Genomic DNA, 19,129 nt, shown 5'->3' on the forward strand with positions numbered 1-19,129 from the left:
GTTGGGCGCATAAGGCAACAGGGGGCGCGTAAGGCATCTGGGGCACGAAAGATTGCAGCGGGTGGACCCTGAGTACACAAGCAGCAGCTGGCAGACCCAGTGAGGCAGCAATTGTAGAGCAGGGCAGAACATGCAACCCAGGATCCCAGAGAAGGGAGCTACCACCATTGCTCCCTCCCGCCCCCGCCCCCACATACAACATCACAATCTAGCGAATGGGGTGCCCAGCCCTGGTGAACATCTAAGGCTCCCTCACTGTAACAGGTGCAACCAGACCAAAAAAAAAAAAAAAAAAAGAGAGAGAGAGAGATGGCTTAAACAGAAGAACAAATCAATGCCCCAGGTCTCATCCTTTTAAGTGACCGAGAGATAGCCAACCTATCAGACGCACAGTTCAAAACACTGGTGATCAGGAAGCTCACAGAATTGGTTGATTTGGGGCGCAAATTAGATGAACAACTGCAGGTTACCATAAAAGAAATGAAGGAAAATGCACAGGGAACCAATAGTGATGGGAAGGAAACTGGGACTCAAAACAAGAGTGGACCAGAAGGAAGAAAGAAACAACCAAACAGGAAAGAATGAAGAAATAAGAATTAAAAAAACAAAAAACAAAAAACCCCCAAGGAGAAGCTTAGGAACCTCCAGGACATCTTTAAACGTTCCAACATCCACATTATAGGGCTACCAGAAGGGGAAGAGGAAGAGCAACAGATTGAAAACTCATCTGAACAAATAATAAAGGAGAACTTCCCCATTCTGGCAAAGGAAATAGACTTCCAGGAAGTCCAGGAAGCTCAGAGAGTCCCAAAGTAGTTGGACCCAAGAAGAAACACACCAAGGCACATCATAATTACATTAGCCAAGGTAAAAATGAAGGAGAGAATCCTAGAAGCAGCAAGAGATAAGGGGACAGTAACCTACACAGGAGTTCCCATCAGACTGTCAGCTGATTTCTCAAAAGAGACCTTACAGGCAAGAAGGGGCTGGAAAGAAGTATTCCAAGTCATGAAAGACAAGGACCTATATCCCAGATTACTCTATCCAGCAAAGCTCTCATTTAGAATGGAAGGGCAGATAAAGTGCTTCTCAGATAAGGTTAAGTTAAAGGAGTTCATCATCACCAAGCCCTTATTTTATGACATGTTAAAGGGACTTATCTAAGAAAAGAAGATAAAGAAAAAACATGTACAGTAAAAGCACAGCAAACTCACAATTATTAACAACCACACCTAAAGCAAAACCAAAAGAAACCAAGCAAACAACTAGAACAGGAACAGAACCACAGAAATGGAGATCACATGGAGGGTTAGCAACAGGGGAGTGGGAGGAGGAGAGAGAGGGGAAAAGGTACAGAGAATAAGTAGCATAGATTGTAGGTTGAAAATAGATAGGGGGAGGGTAAGAATAGTATGGGAAATGTAGAAGCTAAAGAACTTATGACACATGGACATGACTAAACAAGGGAATATGGGTGGGAGAGGGTGTACAGGGTGGAGGGGAGTGAAGGGGGAAATGGGACAACTGTAATAGCATAATCAATAAAATATATTAAAAAAGAATTAAAATAAAAATAATTTTTTTTCTTCCCCTGGACTATGAGGTCAAACATCAAATGTCTATCTAAAATCTTTGTCTCATGGGGAGATAAGACACTGGATGGTGCCTCATTAGTAATATTGTACTGCATATTTGAAAGTTGCTAAGAGAAGAGATCTTAAATGTTCTCATTGCAGGAAAAAAAGTTTAAAATTATGTATGATGATATATGTTAACTTTATTGTGGTGATCATTTTGTTATGTATACAAATATCAAATCATTATGATGTAAACCTGAAACTAATATAATGTCAACTATACTTGAGTGAAAATAATAAAAATCTTGCCAACAAATAAATATCAAGAAAAGCCTACTGAATGGTTATTAAAAATCTGTGTTTAGATAAAGGGGTTTAATTGTAAGAATAAGCAGTGCCCTGGCCAGGTGACTCAGTTGTTCAATAATCATCCCATATACCAAAAAGATGCAAGTTCAATTCCTGGTGAGGGCACATATGCAGATTGTGGGTTAGATCTCCAGTTGGGGTGCATAGAGGAGGCGGCTGATCGATGTTTCTCTCTCACATCAATATTCCTCTATCTCTCTTCCCTTCCTCTCTTTCTAAAATCAATAAACACATCCTTGGGTGAGGATTTTTTTTGTGATTTAAAAAAGAAAAAAAAAAAGAAATGTTTTGTTTAAGAAATCCAAAGACTTCAACTGATAATGAATTAAAGATACCTAAGAACAATGGGCAAGAGTTCTCATCTGCTCTATTCAATATAGTAACTATTTGACGCATGTGGCATTTTAACCTTAAAGTTCAAGCTGAACTAAATAAAACTTTAAATCTACTTTCTCATTTGCACTAACTGTATTTTAAATGCTCAATGGCCACATCTGGCTATGTTTACTATATAGGATAAGGGAAGATACAAAACGTTTCTATCACTGAAGCTCCTAGGGACAACAGTGGTGAGATGTTTCAACTATTATTATGGTTTATCATATTATAACTACTGTGTTTACATTTATATAATATGACAGTATCCAAGAACTTGAAAGATATAGCCTAAAAATCCATTTTCCAAAAACTGTAATGGATTTGGGAGCATAATTCCTAAGAAAGGACATAAAATGTTATTATGAAGAATGTGTGATTTTAAAAAGAGTCTATTTTACAGTTATCCTCTGTGCAGAGCACTTGAGATATAAGGCACTTTAGAGGGGAAAGTAATTGCTAATGAAGGTAAAACAATCTCCCAAGATTTTTCTGTAGTGCAGATCATGAATAGATCACGTTGCAGACATGTTTAGAAACTGCAGAAATGAGAAGAGAGGATAAATTCAGAAAAGGAATTAGATGCTTACTTTAGGAAGTTACAAAAAGAGTTTACATCTCAAATGAAAACTTCCTGTGGATACAGGCTACAAAGAGAGCAGTTTAGACCTCATATTAAATACAGTGAACCTTGAGCCAATACAAAAATGGACCCCAATTTACCAGAATAAAACTACTTAATGAAAACAAGGGAACCTTGATTACTGAGGGAACGAGGAAACTACCATACGAGAGAGGAATAAATGAGTAACCACACCCAAAAAGATCCTCCCTTACACAACATTGTAAGAAAGTAAACTATCATGACATAATCATTATTATATGTAATGTTAAAGGGACTTATTTAAGAAAAAGAAGATCAAAACTATGAACAATGAAATGGCAATAAATACATATCTATCAACAAGTGAATCTAAAAAATCAAACTAAGCAAACAAGAATAGAGACAGAATCATGGGTACGGAGAGTCTTTTGATGGTTGCAAGATGGAAGGTGGGGGTTTGGGGAATGGGTAAAGAGGTGAGGGGATTAAGAAGTACAAATAGGTAGTCACAGAATAGCCATGGGGCTAATAAAGTACAGTGTAGGAAATGGAGTAGTCAAAGAACTTATACACGTGACCCTGGACATGAACAATGGAGGGGGACTGTGAGGGTTGCTGGGTGAAGGGGGCAATGGGAAAAAATCAGGACATCTGTAGTAGCATAATCAGTAAAATATAATTTAAAAAAAATAAAAGAAAGTAAACCAAAGGGGAATGCCTAGACTGGCCTGAACAGGAAGTGATTGACATGGAGACTACTAATTAGAATTTTAGTGTTGTAATAAGTAAGAGCCACTTCATAAATCAGACTTAATATGGTAGATGTAAACATTTTCTAATCAAATGAAGAGGAGCCATCCAAGAAAAAAGGCATAATAATAAGCCAAACACTTTTTAACAACAACAACAAAAAGTCACTTACCACTTGGCTGAATTTATTTCCCTGCTGTTTCTTAATTGAGCCAACATTCTATGTAAATCAAAAAAACAAAAAGAAGAAAAAATTAGACCTTTATGACTTTAAGGAGCATCTTTTCCAATTTCTTATTTACCTCAAAACATAAATTAAAATTCTCAAAAATTCACCACTGTAGCTGACATACACAAACTTGCTAACTTCTAAATATATGGCTAGTTTCTTAATCAATCATTATAGTATTCTTAACTCATTTGTAAACTATTTTTTTTTCTTTTATTGATTCTAGAGAGAGGGGAAGGAAAGGAGAAAGAGGGAAAGAAACATTGACATGAGAAACATAAGTGTGTTCCTCCTATATGTTCCCTGACTGGCAACCGAACCCACAACCCAGGCATGTGCCCTGACTGGGAATTGAACCAACAACCATTCAGTTTGCAGGAGGACACCCAAACAACCAAGCCACGCTGGCCAGGGCTTATTTGTAAACTATTGAAAGCCCTACTCTATCAAATTACAAATATCCCTCTATCATTAAAATGCCAATTATTTAAACTTAATGAGAAATGATTGCATTTTTCTAAGCAAATAAACAATCATTACCAATTATATTTAAGTTAAGTAGTTTTTTATGGTTTTATGTGACAGAAACTGTTAATTGCTTATCAGATTCTGTTTTTAATTTCCAGAATTTTTCTCCTCTCAGGCTGGTAACAGACCCTGCTAACTACTCACTTTTGAGCTTTCCAAGAAGCCACAGATGGACAAGACAGTTAAAATCAATGCTATATACTCACAAGTCTGCTTTATAGGTAGAATGAGGGATAGTTCTAGGGGGAAAATGTGCTTTACATACCCAGAATTACATGTAAATGTGATGTCTACTGTGCAACAACCATTGTAGAACCCTAAGTCAACAAGTATAAGGATTAAAACCCAATAAATAAGGCTGACAGTAGAATCACAAAACCAGCTGTGGAGTCTCCAACAGCATTGCTGTTAGAATCAGCTGAATCAATGCTAAGTACTGCCTAATTCTGGATTTTTTGGTTTGTAAGAAAACTGTATCTTCTATTTGCTTAAACCATTGCTAAGTTTTCTATACCTGCAATCAAAATATTCCAAAGTGAGATAACCTGAAACCCACAACAAAGCATTCATAAAAAGTATATACATAATTTCTTCCTTAAAAATTCAGTCGTATTAATAAATATGTTTCAGAGTTTTACAGAGTCACCCTAAATGTAAAAGGCTATTTGTCCTTATACTAAATGGTCTCAGACTACTGAGTTGTTTAATTTTCCCCACAAATTCTAGATATAGTACATGCCACAAATAATACCTTTGTGGGTGCCACACAAAAGATGGCCACTACATTTGCCATTCAACAGACTCCCACAAATGTGAGGAATGGAATTGCCAATAAAACTGAGATGGATGAGACTATGGAAGGAGCATCTTAGAGAAAAGAAAGATGAGAGGTTTGTCTTTAGAATCTTCAGTGTGAACTACCTGACAGAAGTCCTGGTGGGATCCTGAGCAGGCAGGATATGGGTATTCAGATGTAGGAAAGCGTTTCAAGCTGATACAAATTTGGAAGTCATCTGCTTAGAGCTGATATTTAAAACAATGAAAATAATACAAAAGCATCAAGAGCATGAGTGTAGACAAAAGAAAAGAAGACGTTCAATAATTAAGCCCTGAGTTATTATAAAAATAGGTCAAAAAGAAGAGTTAGAAGGGCAAATGACACTGAAGAAAAGCAGCAGTGAGGACAGAATGTGAATCAACAGTGGATTTGTAAGTAGATGAAAATAATCTAGTTAAAGAAAGAGAAGAGACCACTGATATATTTTTATAAAGAGCTTTAGACAACAATTTAAACTATACCAGCAAAATCTCTCACCAATAAAAAAAAGCTACTCATGATGAGAAAAATAAGAAGAAACATAAGGTACAATGGCAGAACTGAGTAAAAATTCACTTAGGGTATTTTTCAGAAATAGAGATTACCACATCTAGAGATTCTAATTTAGGAGATTACATATAAAATTCAAGATTCTTTATCCAAACCAAAATGCTAGTGTGATTCTTTTTTCCAACAGTTTCAACAATAACCAACACATGGTCAATCATTTCATCAACACTCAATCACCAACTTCTCTCCCACCTCATCTCTTCTATTATTTTGACAAATTCTCAGTTTGGAAGTTACTATAACAATTAAAAAGGAAAATCACTTTAAAGCAATGATTTTCAACCTTTTTCATGTCATGCACACACAAACTAAATACTGAAATCTGTGGCACACCAATAATATGTATTTTTTTCCCAATATAACAAAAATAGGTATAATTTTGTTCATTCACACCATACAACTGTAGTTGTGTTGGTTGTTATCATTTATTTTAAAGATTTTATTTATCTATTTTTAGAGAAAGGAGGAGAAGGAGAAAAACATCAATGTGTGGTTGCCTCTCCTGCAACCCCTACTTGGGGCCTGGCTAGCAACCCAGGCATGTGCCCTGTCTGGGAATTGAATCAGTGGCCCTTTGGTTCACAGGCTGGCGCTCAATCCACTGAACCACACCAGCCAGGGTTCATTTTTTAATTTGACAATCCAAGGGAAAAGAGGTAGATGCCCCTGACTAAATAATCAGGTATTGCCTGTTTTAAAAATTCTTGCAGCACCCTGGTTGAAAATTGCTGATATAAAGGTTTTTAAAAAAATAGTATATTTCCCTATTGATCTAAAGAGACCACAAATTATACTTTGCTAGGTTTAAGAGAAATCTTATGTTGGAACAATCTTTGTAAATGGGTTCAGAAGTTAAAATGCAAAACAAAGGTCCTCAGGCATACCCGGTTATTAGATGGTATTCAGTAGTTGTATAAGATCATTTTAATTTAAACATGGTTATCACAATGTTTGCTAAACTGTATTAATGCCTATGCTTAGTTCTAAGGCATTTTATGGACAGTATTAACCCATTAATGGTAAGTACATGGACAGTAAACAATGAGAATTGTGGTATGAAAAAGAATAATAATAGAAAGGTAAGAAACTTATGTAATAAAAAAATTGTAAATGCTGTATAAGAGCATTTGATTATGAAGAACAAATCAATAACTAAATGTATAAAATGTGCTATTCCTAAAGCACATACAACAAGAAATTAGGAAAGGCAGATGGTGAAAGAAAACTAAATTTCATACTTGTGGCTTTAAGATTAACATAGACTACTGGTCTGATTCTAAACCAATAGATAACTGAGTTTCTTCAATTATCGGCCCTGTTAATCAAACTATCAGATGTAAACATGTGTAAAAAAATCTTACTGTCGAATAAGCAGTAGCCATCCATACTGAAGTTACTAAGGAATTCCCATATTTACAGCAATTTCAATTTTACATATAATTTACATAGTGAAATGGACAGATCATTAGAGTATAGATTGGCCAATACATACACCCATGGAAGCAATAGCAATCAAGATACAAACTCTTTCCATCATCCCAGAAAGTTCCCATGTACTACTTCCAGTTAATGCCTTGAGGCAACCTGATCTGATTAAGAGTACTTTAACGGGACCGGGGGAGGGGGCGACGACAATGGACAACGACTTGTGGTCAAGATGGAGGTGTAGGTAATCACAGCTCACCAACTCACACAACTACAGCTAAATTACAGCTAAACTACAGAACTATCACTCAGAACCATCAGAAAATCGAGCTGTATGGAAGTACAACTACTTAGGAATTAAAGAAACCACTTGTACCAAGAAAGGTAGGAGGGGTGGGGAATGCAGAATGGGCTGGTTCCACACCCACGTTTGGTGGATATAAATCAGAGGGATATCTTGGTAGCAAGGGATCCTAGCCCCTCACCAGACCACCTATTCCAGGGTTCCAATGCCAGGAAGATAAATCCCCCTAATTTCTGGTTATTGAGACTAGTGCGGGTTAGGTCAGCAGAAGAAGCTGCAGGATTCTCAGGGGTCTCTCCTAATGGAGGGTCTCCTGCACAAGGACTTACTCAGGCTCACTCCCTCTGAGCTCCAACACTAGAGAAGCACCTTGAAGGGTACCAGTGAAATATGAGAGGAACTGAAGTATCAGGCATCAGGGCCAGAGCTGGGGGACAGCTTCTTCTAGGACAGAACTGCGGACAGCAGCCATTGCTCCTTTTTTGAGCCCACCTACACACAGCCAGGGTGCAGAGGAATCATATCTGAGATTCCATCAACCCAGCTCCAACAAGTACCCCTACCCTGTCAATTACTGAAGGCTCTGCCCCCACCCAACTTATAAGCCTACCCAAGCTGGTAACCATGGCTTTTCCATATGAATGGCTGGACTATGCACAGTCTTCAGACCTTTCTAAATATGCTCAAGCAACAGCTGAGCCCAGTCTTGTACCTCTCGCAGCAGCCATCTGCAAATCACTTTATAGCTTATGCCAAGTGACCCCAGACAGTACACAGACAGTGGCTGACCCTTGCCTGTACTACCCAGAAAACCCCAGAGCCTCAGCACCCAGGTGACAGTTACAGACAATGATGGAGCACTACTACCCAACCACCTCCAAAAGCCACAGAGGGAGGTGGTTGGTGACCAGTGGTCACAGCCAGTCCTACCAGTTATCTGGCTTGGGCAAATCCCTCCCATTGACCTGCCAACAGCAATCAAGACTCAACTATAAGAGAAGGGAGTACTCAGTCCACATAAAGGGTGCACCTCTAGTACTCAGCTTGGGTGATAGGGGAGGCTGTGCCACTAAACCCTACAGGACACTTACTACATTAGGTCATGCTACCATGACACTGAGTCAAAGCAGCTTTACCTGATACATAGAAACAAACACAGGGAGGCTGCCAAAATGAGCAGACAAAGAAATATGGCCTAAATAAAAGAAGAGAACAAAATTCCAGAAAAAGAACTAAACAAAATGGAGACAAGCAATGTATCAGATGCAGAGTTCAAAGCACTGGTTACAAGGATGCTCAAGCAACTTAGTTAGGACCTGAATAGAATAAAAAAGATTCAGGCAGAAATGAAGGATACATGAACTGAAATGAAGAACACTTTATAGGAAACAACAGTGGAGCAGATAAAGCCAAGAATCAAACCAAAGACTGGGGACATGAGAAATCAAAAACAACCAATCAGAACAAGAAGAAAAAAGAATCCAAAAAAGTGAGGATAGTGTAAGCAGCCTCTGAGACAATTTTAAGTGTTCTAACATTTGCCTTAGAGGGGTGCCAGGAGAAGAGAAAGAGCAAGAAATTGGAAATCTATTTGAAAAAATAATGAAAGAAAACTTCCCTAACTGGGTTAAGGAAATAGACATGCAAGTCCAGGAATCATAGAGTCCCAAACAAAATGGATACAAAGGGGCCCATTACAAGACACATCATAATTAAAATGCCAAAAGTTAAAGACAAAGAGAGTCTTAAAAGCAGGAAGAGAAAAGCAGTTAGTTACCTACAGGGGAGATCTCAGAGACTGTCAGCTGATTTCTCAAAAGAAACTGTACAGGCTAGAAGGGATTGGCAAGAACTAGTCAAAGTGATGGAAAGCAGGGGTCTACATCCAAGATTGTCCTACCCAACAAAGCTATCACTTAGAATCAAAGGGCAGATAAAGAGCTTCCCTGACAAGAAAAAACTAAAGGAGTTCATCATCACCAAACCAGTATTATATAAAACGTAAAAGAGACTTACTGATGAAAAAGGAGATGCTCAAAACTATGAATAAAATGGCAAAAAAAAAAAAATACGTAACAACAATTGAATCTAAAAAACAAACTAAGCAAACAGAAACAGAATAAGAGATATGGGGTACACTGTGATGGTGGCCAGGGGGGAGTGGGGGGCCTGAAGATATGGGAGAAAAGATGAAGGGATTAAGAAGACAAAGTGGTAGTTTCAGAATAGGCAGGGGGATGTTAAGAGCCAGTATAGGAGCCCTGGCTGGCGTAGCTCAATGGATTGAGCGCAGGCTGTGAACCGAAGTGTCACAGGTTCGATTCCCAGTCAGGGTATATGCCTGGGTTGCAGGTCATGACCCCCAGCAACCACACATTGATGTTTCTCGCTCTCTTTCTCCCTCCCTTTCCTCTCTAAAAAATAAATAAATAAAATCTTAAAAAAAAAAAAGAAAAAGAAACATCCCAAATGTTTAAAAAAGAAAAAAAAAGGGGGGGGGGAAGAGCCAGTATAAGGAATGGAGTTCCAAAGAACATATGTGCATGATCCATGGGCACGAATAGGGATGAAAAATTGGGACAACTGTCAGCATAATCAATAAAATATAATAAAAAAAGAGCACATTTGTGTACAAGTGTTATGAGAATGCAGGCTTTGGTTCTTATGAGTTAGTATGTGGAAGGGAAACAGGTGGGTAATTCATAGTTTCTAATTATGTTTACTTTCATTTTTTAAGTGATTTTAACATTTAAGATTCCCAGAGTTCGTTACATTCTTAATCAATACCTTGATAGTTCCAGTCTTTCTCAATTTTAATCATTATAGCGGGTGCATATAAGTATCTCATTGTATTTTTGTTTTGCATTTCTCTAATTACAAACGCCATAGCCTCATCTGTACTTGGACCTCATTTAAATAAGATAATGAACTTCAAGCCTGATACTCTAATGGGACAAGACTTTTGGAAAAAGGAGTGATCAAACTGTGTATATAGGATGAATGCAAATTATTGTAGAAAAGGATACACTGTATTAGAAAACAATTCTCCATTAACACCTCACATTTCTGCTTGGTCTGGGTCCTCTAAGCAATGTCATTTATAGCAAATTTAAGACATTTATATAAGTAGACATTCCAAAATAATAATACTATTGACACTGAGACCTTCTTCCAGACCTATGCTTAAATTTGACTAAAAATAAGGTTTCTCTCTTGTAATCTGCACAGGAGAGGACATAGAAGTCACCAATGGTACTCTGTAACATCAGAGTTTCCTAATTTGGTGTTCCTCTCCTGCACATTACTGCTTGAGCACTTTCATTGTGTCACCCTGTGAAGATTTAAGCTCAGGTAATTGACAGTAGATATTGCCCTGGCTGGACTTTTGTAGTGAGTAATAAATTCTTTGTTGGTGATATAGAGGTCTTATGTTTTGTGGTCAGTTAACATGTTAGCTTGTAAGTACAGTAAAATTTCAGACCTTTTACTATTTCTGATTTAATCACTGTAAATTAAGAAACCTGGTCACAATGTTTTACACCATCAAAGATTAAACTATCCCATCTAATTTCCCCATTCCTTGAATTTGGACTGATCTTGTGATTTGTTTATAAAACAACTCAAGGTGGCACAAATAACAGTGCTTATGCATCAAGGAAATTTGTAACTTCCAACTCTACCTTCTTTGAATGATGCTTTAGAGTATGATTCCATAAGGAAGCCTGGGATGAAAGATCACTCACAAATTTAGGAGAAATATAAACTGCTATTGTTTTAAGCCATCAATCTTCCAAATTTATCAACTGTATTGAGATTTTCAAAGAAGTGTTGTAACGTTCCTTTTCTTATATTTCCCATTTCATTGACTTCAGTTTTCTCTATTTTCTGCCTTTTATTTATTTTGAATTTAATTGTCTCTTTTTCTGATTCATGGGGTAAAGTTTAAATAATTGATTTTAGTACCTTTTTCCTGAAAATTTAAAGCTATAAATTCTCTGAACTACACTTCATGAATTTTGATATGTTATCTTTTTTGTTGAAATACTTGAAAATGCTAATTTCCCATTTGGTTTATTCTTCTACCGTGAATTATTCAGAATCATCTTAATTTCAAAATATTTGGGAATCTACTAATCCTCATTTTGTTACTGATTTCTAATTTACTCCCATTATAACCTAAGAACATAGTACTATGATTTTAAGCCTTTGTGTAACAGGGTATAGCCAATAGGGGTATCCCAAATAGGGATTTGGAATGGGGTCCAGAACTCAAGGTGTCCAGGAAGTATTAGAAAAATATATAGGATGTCCTCACCCTGCCCCCCGCCCCACAGGTGTGAGTTGGGGGAAGGGACACATGGAGCAGGGCCATTGAGAGCTGTATTGCATAGCAACAGCTTTGCAGCTGACCTCTGGCATGGTCATTTAACATATCTATAACCTTTAACTGGTTGCATAGATATGTTAAATAGGTGTGGACATGCTTTGAACCAGAGGGATGGAAGTGACTTCCACCCAAGACCAATTGGGAGGCAACTCCCACTGGTTACAGCGCATGTGTGAGAGCTTGGAGATGATTGGCTCCACACTATGGGGCCATGCCTGCCCAGACCCACTATGGCAGCCCAGTAAAGCTGGAAGGATATGGGAGTGCTGGCAAGTGTGGCCGACTGTGGGAGGAGTCGGAGATGGGGCTGCAGAGGAAGATTGGCACAAGGATTTAAAACCCAGACAAGGCGGCCATTAAGGGGAGAACCATGTGGTTTTGGCAGAGTGGAGACCCCCTCGCAGCTTTGCCAGGGAGAACCACACAGTTTTGCCAGGGTACAGACCCCTGCAGCTTTGGTGGAGGGGAAAACCACACAGCTTTGGCCAGGATGGAGACTCCCACAGCTCTGCAGACAAGAACCATGGCTTGATCCTGGCAGACGACACAACTGATGGTGTTGGGAGCCTGAATCTACTTCTTTTCCTGAGATATGGTACCCCAAATTAGGACAGAGGAAGAAGGAAGGACTGTGTGCGTCTGTGGGTATCCTCAAGGACTCTGATATTTTAACGAAGACATTAGCTCACTACTTTAAGTCTGTATAGCTTTAAATAAATATTTCCTTTCCTTTTCACAAATCTCTGGCATTGAGAGATGTCTTTCCTCTGGCAGCGAATAAGCGAACCTAGTGGGGGATTCCTTTCGGTAATAGTATATCATACCCCCCTTGGCCCCTGTGTTCTGTAACAGTTTTTGGCATCCATGGGTGGGCCAATAATTGCCCCCCACCCCGTGTGTTCTATAATATACGTAATATGTTGAAGCTTTTTGACAGCCCTGATACCATCTATCTTGTTGAACATTCAATGAGCACTTGAATGTCACATACTCCATCTCTTGGATACAATGTTCTATAAATGTCAATTAGGTTAAACTGGTTGGTAGTGATGTTCAAATCTTATATATCCTTACCAATTTATGGCATTCCTTTCCTACTAACTACTGAAATTTTGAAATCTCTAACCACAGGTGTGGATATGTCTACTTCTCCTTTTATTATTTCATTATCTTGAACTTGTTATAAAGTGAATATATACTTAGGATTCTTGTGTCTCATGATAAATGAACCTTTTTTATCATTATAAGATGTTCTTTTTTTCTGCTAATAATCTTTGTCTTGCATGATATCACTACAGCCATAGGAGCTTTCTTTTAGTGCTAATATACTATTTCTTTTTCCATCTATTACTTTTAACCAAATTTTCCTCATAATTAAAGTGCCTATTTGTATGAAGCATGTAGTTGGGTCCTGCTATTTCATCCAATTTGACAATTTCTATGTTTCAATGTTGTGCTTAGTCCGTTTATATTTAATATAATTATTAGTGTTGCTTAATCTAGGTCTATTATATTACTATTTATTTTCTATTTGTTTTTTGTTCCTTCTTTTTTCCTGCCTTCCAATAAAGTTAATTTTTTCACACTATTTCATTTTATGGCCTTTACCTATACTTTTTGGAGGATTGCTCTAGAAATATACAGTGTGCATTCTTAACTCATCATAATCTACCTTCAAGTATTATACCACTTCATGAGTGGTCTAAGAAATGTAAGAGTATAATTTATACTGAAATTTACTTTCTTCCATACTTCATGCTATTGTCATATATTTTACTTCTACACATTATAAATCCCACAATGTTTTTTTGCTTTACACTATCAACTATCATTTATGTAAGTTTAAAAACTAGAAAGCAGACTTTCATTTTAACTCACACATTTATCATTTCCTGTACTCTATCCCTTACTAAACATTTGCTGTTAATCCCATTTGAAGAGATTTTTTTAAGATAATGCATTTTTCAGTTCTAAAATCTGTATTTCATTCTTTTTCGGTTTCTATTATTCTCCTAAAATACCCAAACACACACACATTACCCTGTAAATTGCTTTAAAATCCTTGTCTCCTAATTGGGTCAGCTTTTGTTAACTGTTTTCTCTCAATTACGCAATATATTTTCCTGTTTCTTTGTATGTTTCATAATTTTTCATAGTATTCTACATGTTGTTTGTAAGATCAAAGTTGAGAATTAACTATAGTATTATTTTGTTGAGTCTTCCTTATTTTCCAGAGTCTATGTTTTTCTTAAGATGAGTGACTGATAATTCAGATTCTTAGTAAAGTCAATTTGAGCTGAGACAGCCACCTTTTTGATCTTGTCAAAATTTGAGGTAGGGATAATTTGGAGTGCAGTTTCAGATATTTTTGCTTCAGTTTGCCTTTAGATTCAATTCTAGCAGGGTCCCACAATTCAAGAACCATTAATAGTTGCACAACTAAACATTTTTCTAGGTTTTCCAATTCCCTCCCCTACTGCTACTTCTTGGCAAAAATCAAGATGGATGGAATCTGGCGTAAGGATTTGATTTTGCCTTGGGGCTGTGTCAGATTCCCATCCCTTCCCAAAAGCCTCCACTGTCATTCAAAAATTGAATGATTTGTCCCGGTTCCTCAGTCTTTCCATTTAAGGCAAGTCCTACTTCTTCATCTTAATACTGATACCAGGCACATGCCCCCAGGTAGCGAAACTGCCACAAACCTGACTCACCTATGAGAGGTTCATGTTCTTGGAGTTCAGTTTACTAAGGCCTGATTTCACTGATTATTTGCTAGCTATATTTTTTTGAAGTGTGATTTTTATTCATTTCAGTTTTTTCTTATTCTTACCAGAGAGCCAAAGGTTTTTTTGTGTTCTATATTCTAAATAAAAACAGAAGTATCAAGAGATTTCCAGTGTAGATGAAACTGTTCTATTTATATAAAATATACTCCACTGAAAGATATCCAGTCTGACTCACCCCACTGTGAAGGAAAACTGCTCAAGGTAGAAGAAAATTCTTCAGAATTCTCCTCCATCTCACTTTAGGAGGAATGACATAATTTGTGGGATAAATGAACCCAATTATTTTTATAGAAAAAAAATCTTTCATTCCACTATTAGAAGACTACAAATGCAAACACTTCACACAGAATTAATTGGTTCACTTAACTCTGAAAGCCCAACATTAGATCATTCTATAATCAGAGGAAGCAGAGGGAGAACGAAGAAAGAAAGCAGCTCAATATGACTCATAACCAAACTTACGGAAGGTAAAATGAAGCAGAAAATACTGGAGTTTGTGTAAATTTCCAACATACAGTTGGTTCTATTTAACAATAGGTCAATAAAAGCTATGCAAGGTGACATTTGTGGCAAATATGTAACACAAACGTACATTCACAATGATATTGCTTAATGTGGTAGGAAAATTCAGTCTTGGCATTATTTCAAACCTAGAAATATCTTTCTCAAAAACTCTTAAGTGGATTCTAAACTTTCTCCCATAATACACAATCCTGTGGCAGGATTAATTTCCTTGTGTGTATTCTCGTATTTCTCCTTACTTCCCCATATTCATCTCTATACCAGAATAACTCCCAATCTCCACAGTATCTGCTAATGACTTGTAACACTTTCTTTTCCTCAAACTTTTTAAGCATGATCAAGGCAGCCTTGATGGGAACAGAACATGATGGTCAAGCAAACAAAGGGGAATCCCAGTTCTCTAAACTATTCTAAGGGACAACTGATTTTGAACACATACAGCAATATGCTGTAACAACTAAGTGTATTTTTCCTCCCATCTTAAAAAGGACCTCTCCTGAAGATATCTCTCCAGCTACCAATCCATTTTTCTGCTCCCTTTTATAGCAAAATCCCAAAAAGGCTGTCTATACAGCACATGGTGCCTTCAATTATTCCATCAATTTTCTTCAAGTCATTCCAATCACACTTTTGTCTCCATCACCTTAATGGACACTGTTTTTCCTAGGTTATCCTTAGCCTATGTATTGCCAAATCCAACAGACAATTCTAAGTTCACATCTCACTTGACTTACTGGCAGCATTGTTCCCCACTACTTTATACATTTTATTCACTTAGCTTCCAGGACAATGCTTTCTCCTAATTTTGTTCTTATACCACTGATCATACCTCAGTCTCTGTTGCTAGTTGCTCCACTTTATGTCAACCTCTTAACACATTAAAATGACGGAGAACACAGATCTTAGCCATCTTCTCTACCATGTCCTTGGTGATACTCAGTTTCAAGTCCTGAATACTATCAACTATTTTTTTTATTGATTGATTTTAGAGAGAGAGAGGAAGGGGTATAGGAAGGGGAGGGAGGGGGAAGAGAAAGAGAGAAGGACAGAGATATCAATTTGTTGTTTCACTTATTTATGCATTCACTAGTTGATTTTTGTATGTGTCCTGACAGGGTATCAAACCCACAATCTTGGCATATCAAGGATGATGCTCCAAACAACCAAGCTACCAGGCGAGGGCCATAATCAATTCTTTAAATAATAAGTACTCTAATGACAACTGTCTCAGTTTGGAATCTCCCAAAAGCAAAGGCAGAGATAAGCACTTGAATGAAGGTCTTCTATCTAGGAAATGACCTGAGGGTATAGGAAGAATATGACAGAGATGGAGGGAAAATCAAAATAAGGAATGTACATTATCAATATCATCCCTAAGAACAACTGGGGCTCATTCTACTTAAACCTTCAGAGAAGCACACAGGTCATCTCTCAGAACTATCCACCTATAGGATAAGAGGCGACCTGTTATTACCCATCTGCTTTTGTCTCCCACAGATTAGGAACTGCCTCTACTAGTATTAGTAACTACTAGCCAATGTTATTAACTACTAGTCAATGCTTGTTTCCTGGTCTAGCCAACCTCCCCTAACAGAGAAATCACTGGGACTCACTTTCACTAGGAAGATCAGCCTGAAGTGACTCTGGGCCCTCATGGCACTGCCTCTGCACCTAGGGTTAAAATCAGAGGTGAGCCAGAATATCCCCACTTAGTGGAGGGATTTAAAGGATAAAGCAGTAAGTCATGATTTAGAAATGAGAAAAAGTAAAAATGATGAATGAATCCAAGAGCTGGTTCTGTTTTTGGTGGTAGGAACAGAATATAAGCACTAATAATAAACAATTTCCCAGCAAGTCTAATGATACAAAACTCACCAGTAGGAATCAGAATGGGAGTTTAATAGCACAAATAAAAAATATTTATGTATTTTGGACTACACACAGACCTTTAGCATATACTGCAAAACAAAAAGGTGTATTTTTTAAATTACTAAGTTCAAATATATAGTAATATATTTTAAATTTTGATCATTTTCTATAAAAATATAAATTCTAATACTGTCTCAAGAAGTAGAAAACCATGGATGAAATTTAAATGTTTGTCCATAAATTACTTCTCTAAAAGACACAAACAACTTGTGAACTTTCAAGGAATGGAATTGAACCATAAGGTTCATCAGGACTCATTATGTTCCCAATTCATGATACAAACTCAATATAACTCTGATACCAACACCTATCAAAATTAACAAATATCCACATACTATTCATATTTAAGAATACTTCAAAAATCCTAAATTACATAACAGAAACTCAAATACTGTAGTAATACTACAAATGACTAAGGACAATAAATTCCAAGATGCCAAGATAAATAAACATGAAAAAAATCTATTAACAATACATTACACAAACAGATGAAGAGGTGGACAAAAATGAATCTTTTTGACACTGCCAAAAGGGAAGATAACATTCCGGACAAAAATCTTAGTAAACTAAAAACAGGCTATTTCCTCAGTAAAAAAACCTACAAACAGCATCATGTTCAAGAAAATAGAAGAAATACTAGAGATATTCCAATTAAAATTAAAAAGAATAGCAGTCCTATCTACCAAGTGAAAAAATCCACAGAATAAAAGAAAATAATTTTTAAATCATATAAAGAACCTTACAACTTAACAATAAAGACAGATAACAAAACTTAAAAATGGGCAAAAGATGTGAATAGATGTTTCCCCAAAATATATCAATGGCTAATAAGCACATGAAAAGATGCTCAACATCATTAGTCATTAGGACAACATGAATCAAAACCACAATGATAAAATTTACACCAACTAGCAATGGCTCTAATGAAAAAGACAGGCAATAACAAGTGTCAGGAAGGGTGTGGAGTAACTGGAGCCCTCATGTATTACAGATGGAAATGTAAAGTCACAGTCAAACTATTTTTTGGAAAATAGTTTGGCAGTTCCTCCAAAAAGTTAAACATAATTACCATATGACCTACCAATTCCACTCCTAGGTATATAATCAAAAGGATTGAAAACCCATGCTTTCAGATAGACTTGCAACTACTGCTTCACAGCAGAATTAACCACGGAGTTCAAAAAGTAAAAATAATCTAATATTCAAAAACAAATGATTAGATAAATAAAATGGTGTATATCCATACAATAGAATATTATTCAGCTATAAAAAGACATAAACTACCGAGATACATGATATGACATGGATGAACTTTGGAAACATTATGCTATGGTAAAGAAGCCAGACACAAAGGCCAAATATCATATGATTCCAATTTTATAAAATATTCCAAATAGGCAAATTAATAAAAACAGAAAGATTAGTGGTTGCCAGGGTCTAGGGGTAGGGGGAAACAGGAGTGACTGCTAATAGATATGGGTTTCTAAGGCGAGAGGTGGGGTAATAAATGTTTTTGGGATTACCCCAACCCTCGCTCAGGATGGTTGCAGAACCCTGTAAATGTACTAAACATTACCAAACTGTATACTCTAAAGAAACAGGTAAATTCTACAATATGTGAATTATAGCTCAATTGAAAAATAACTTTAAAAAAGACACATCAGGACATCAGTTGACACCAATATTATATGGGTTTTTTTTTTATGCAGTGTATATACTACTCGAGAAACTGAGCCAAACCCATTGAAAAGCACGACCTGATCTGAGAATTCTGGACACTGTGCCACAGTGTTTCAAATTCCACCATTATTTATTTATTTTGGACTCTCTCCAAAAACCTCTATTAAAATGCAAATTCAGCTGGTGAAGACAAGGCTCTAATTTCTTAACATGAATTTAATTTTAAGTGTATTTTTTCCTAAATTTAAGAGAAGAGAAGCTATTGAGAAGCAGCCAT

The 19,129-nt window shown here is 36.8% G+C and overlaps 1 protein-coding gene across 7 annotated transcripts in view; it reads right to left on the reverse strand.

Moving 5' to 3' along the window:
* Window positions 1-19,129, reverse strand: part of ERBIN (erbb2 interacting protein) — a 121,471-nt gene that overhangs the window by 75,567 nt on the left and 26,775 nt on the right. For all 7 annotated transcript variants that reach the window (XM_045848276.1, XM_045848277.1, XM_045848278.1 and 4 more), the window contains one exon: window positions 3,848-3,895. The gene's annotated coding sequence lies outside the window, so the exon portion shown is untranslated. The remainder of the gene's footprint in view (window positions 1-3,847; window positions 3,896-19,129) is intronic.

The sequence above is a fragment of the Phyllostomus hastatus genome, unplaced genomic scaffold, assembly GCF_019186645.2.
Source record: "Phyllostomus hastatus isolate PE091 unplaced genomic scaffold, TTU_PhHast_1.1 phas_contig_58, whole genome shotgun sequence".
Taxonomy (NCBI): Eukaryota; Metazoa; Chordata; class Mammalia; order Chiroptera; family Phyllostomidae; genus Phyllostomus; species Phyllostomus hastatus.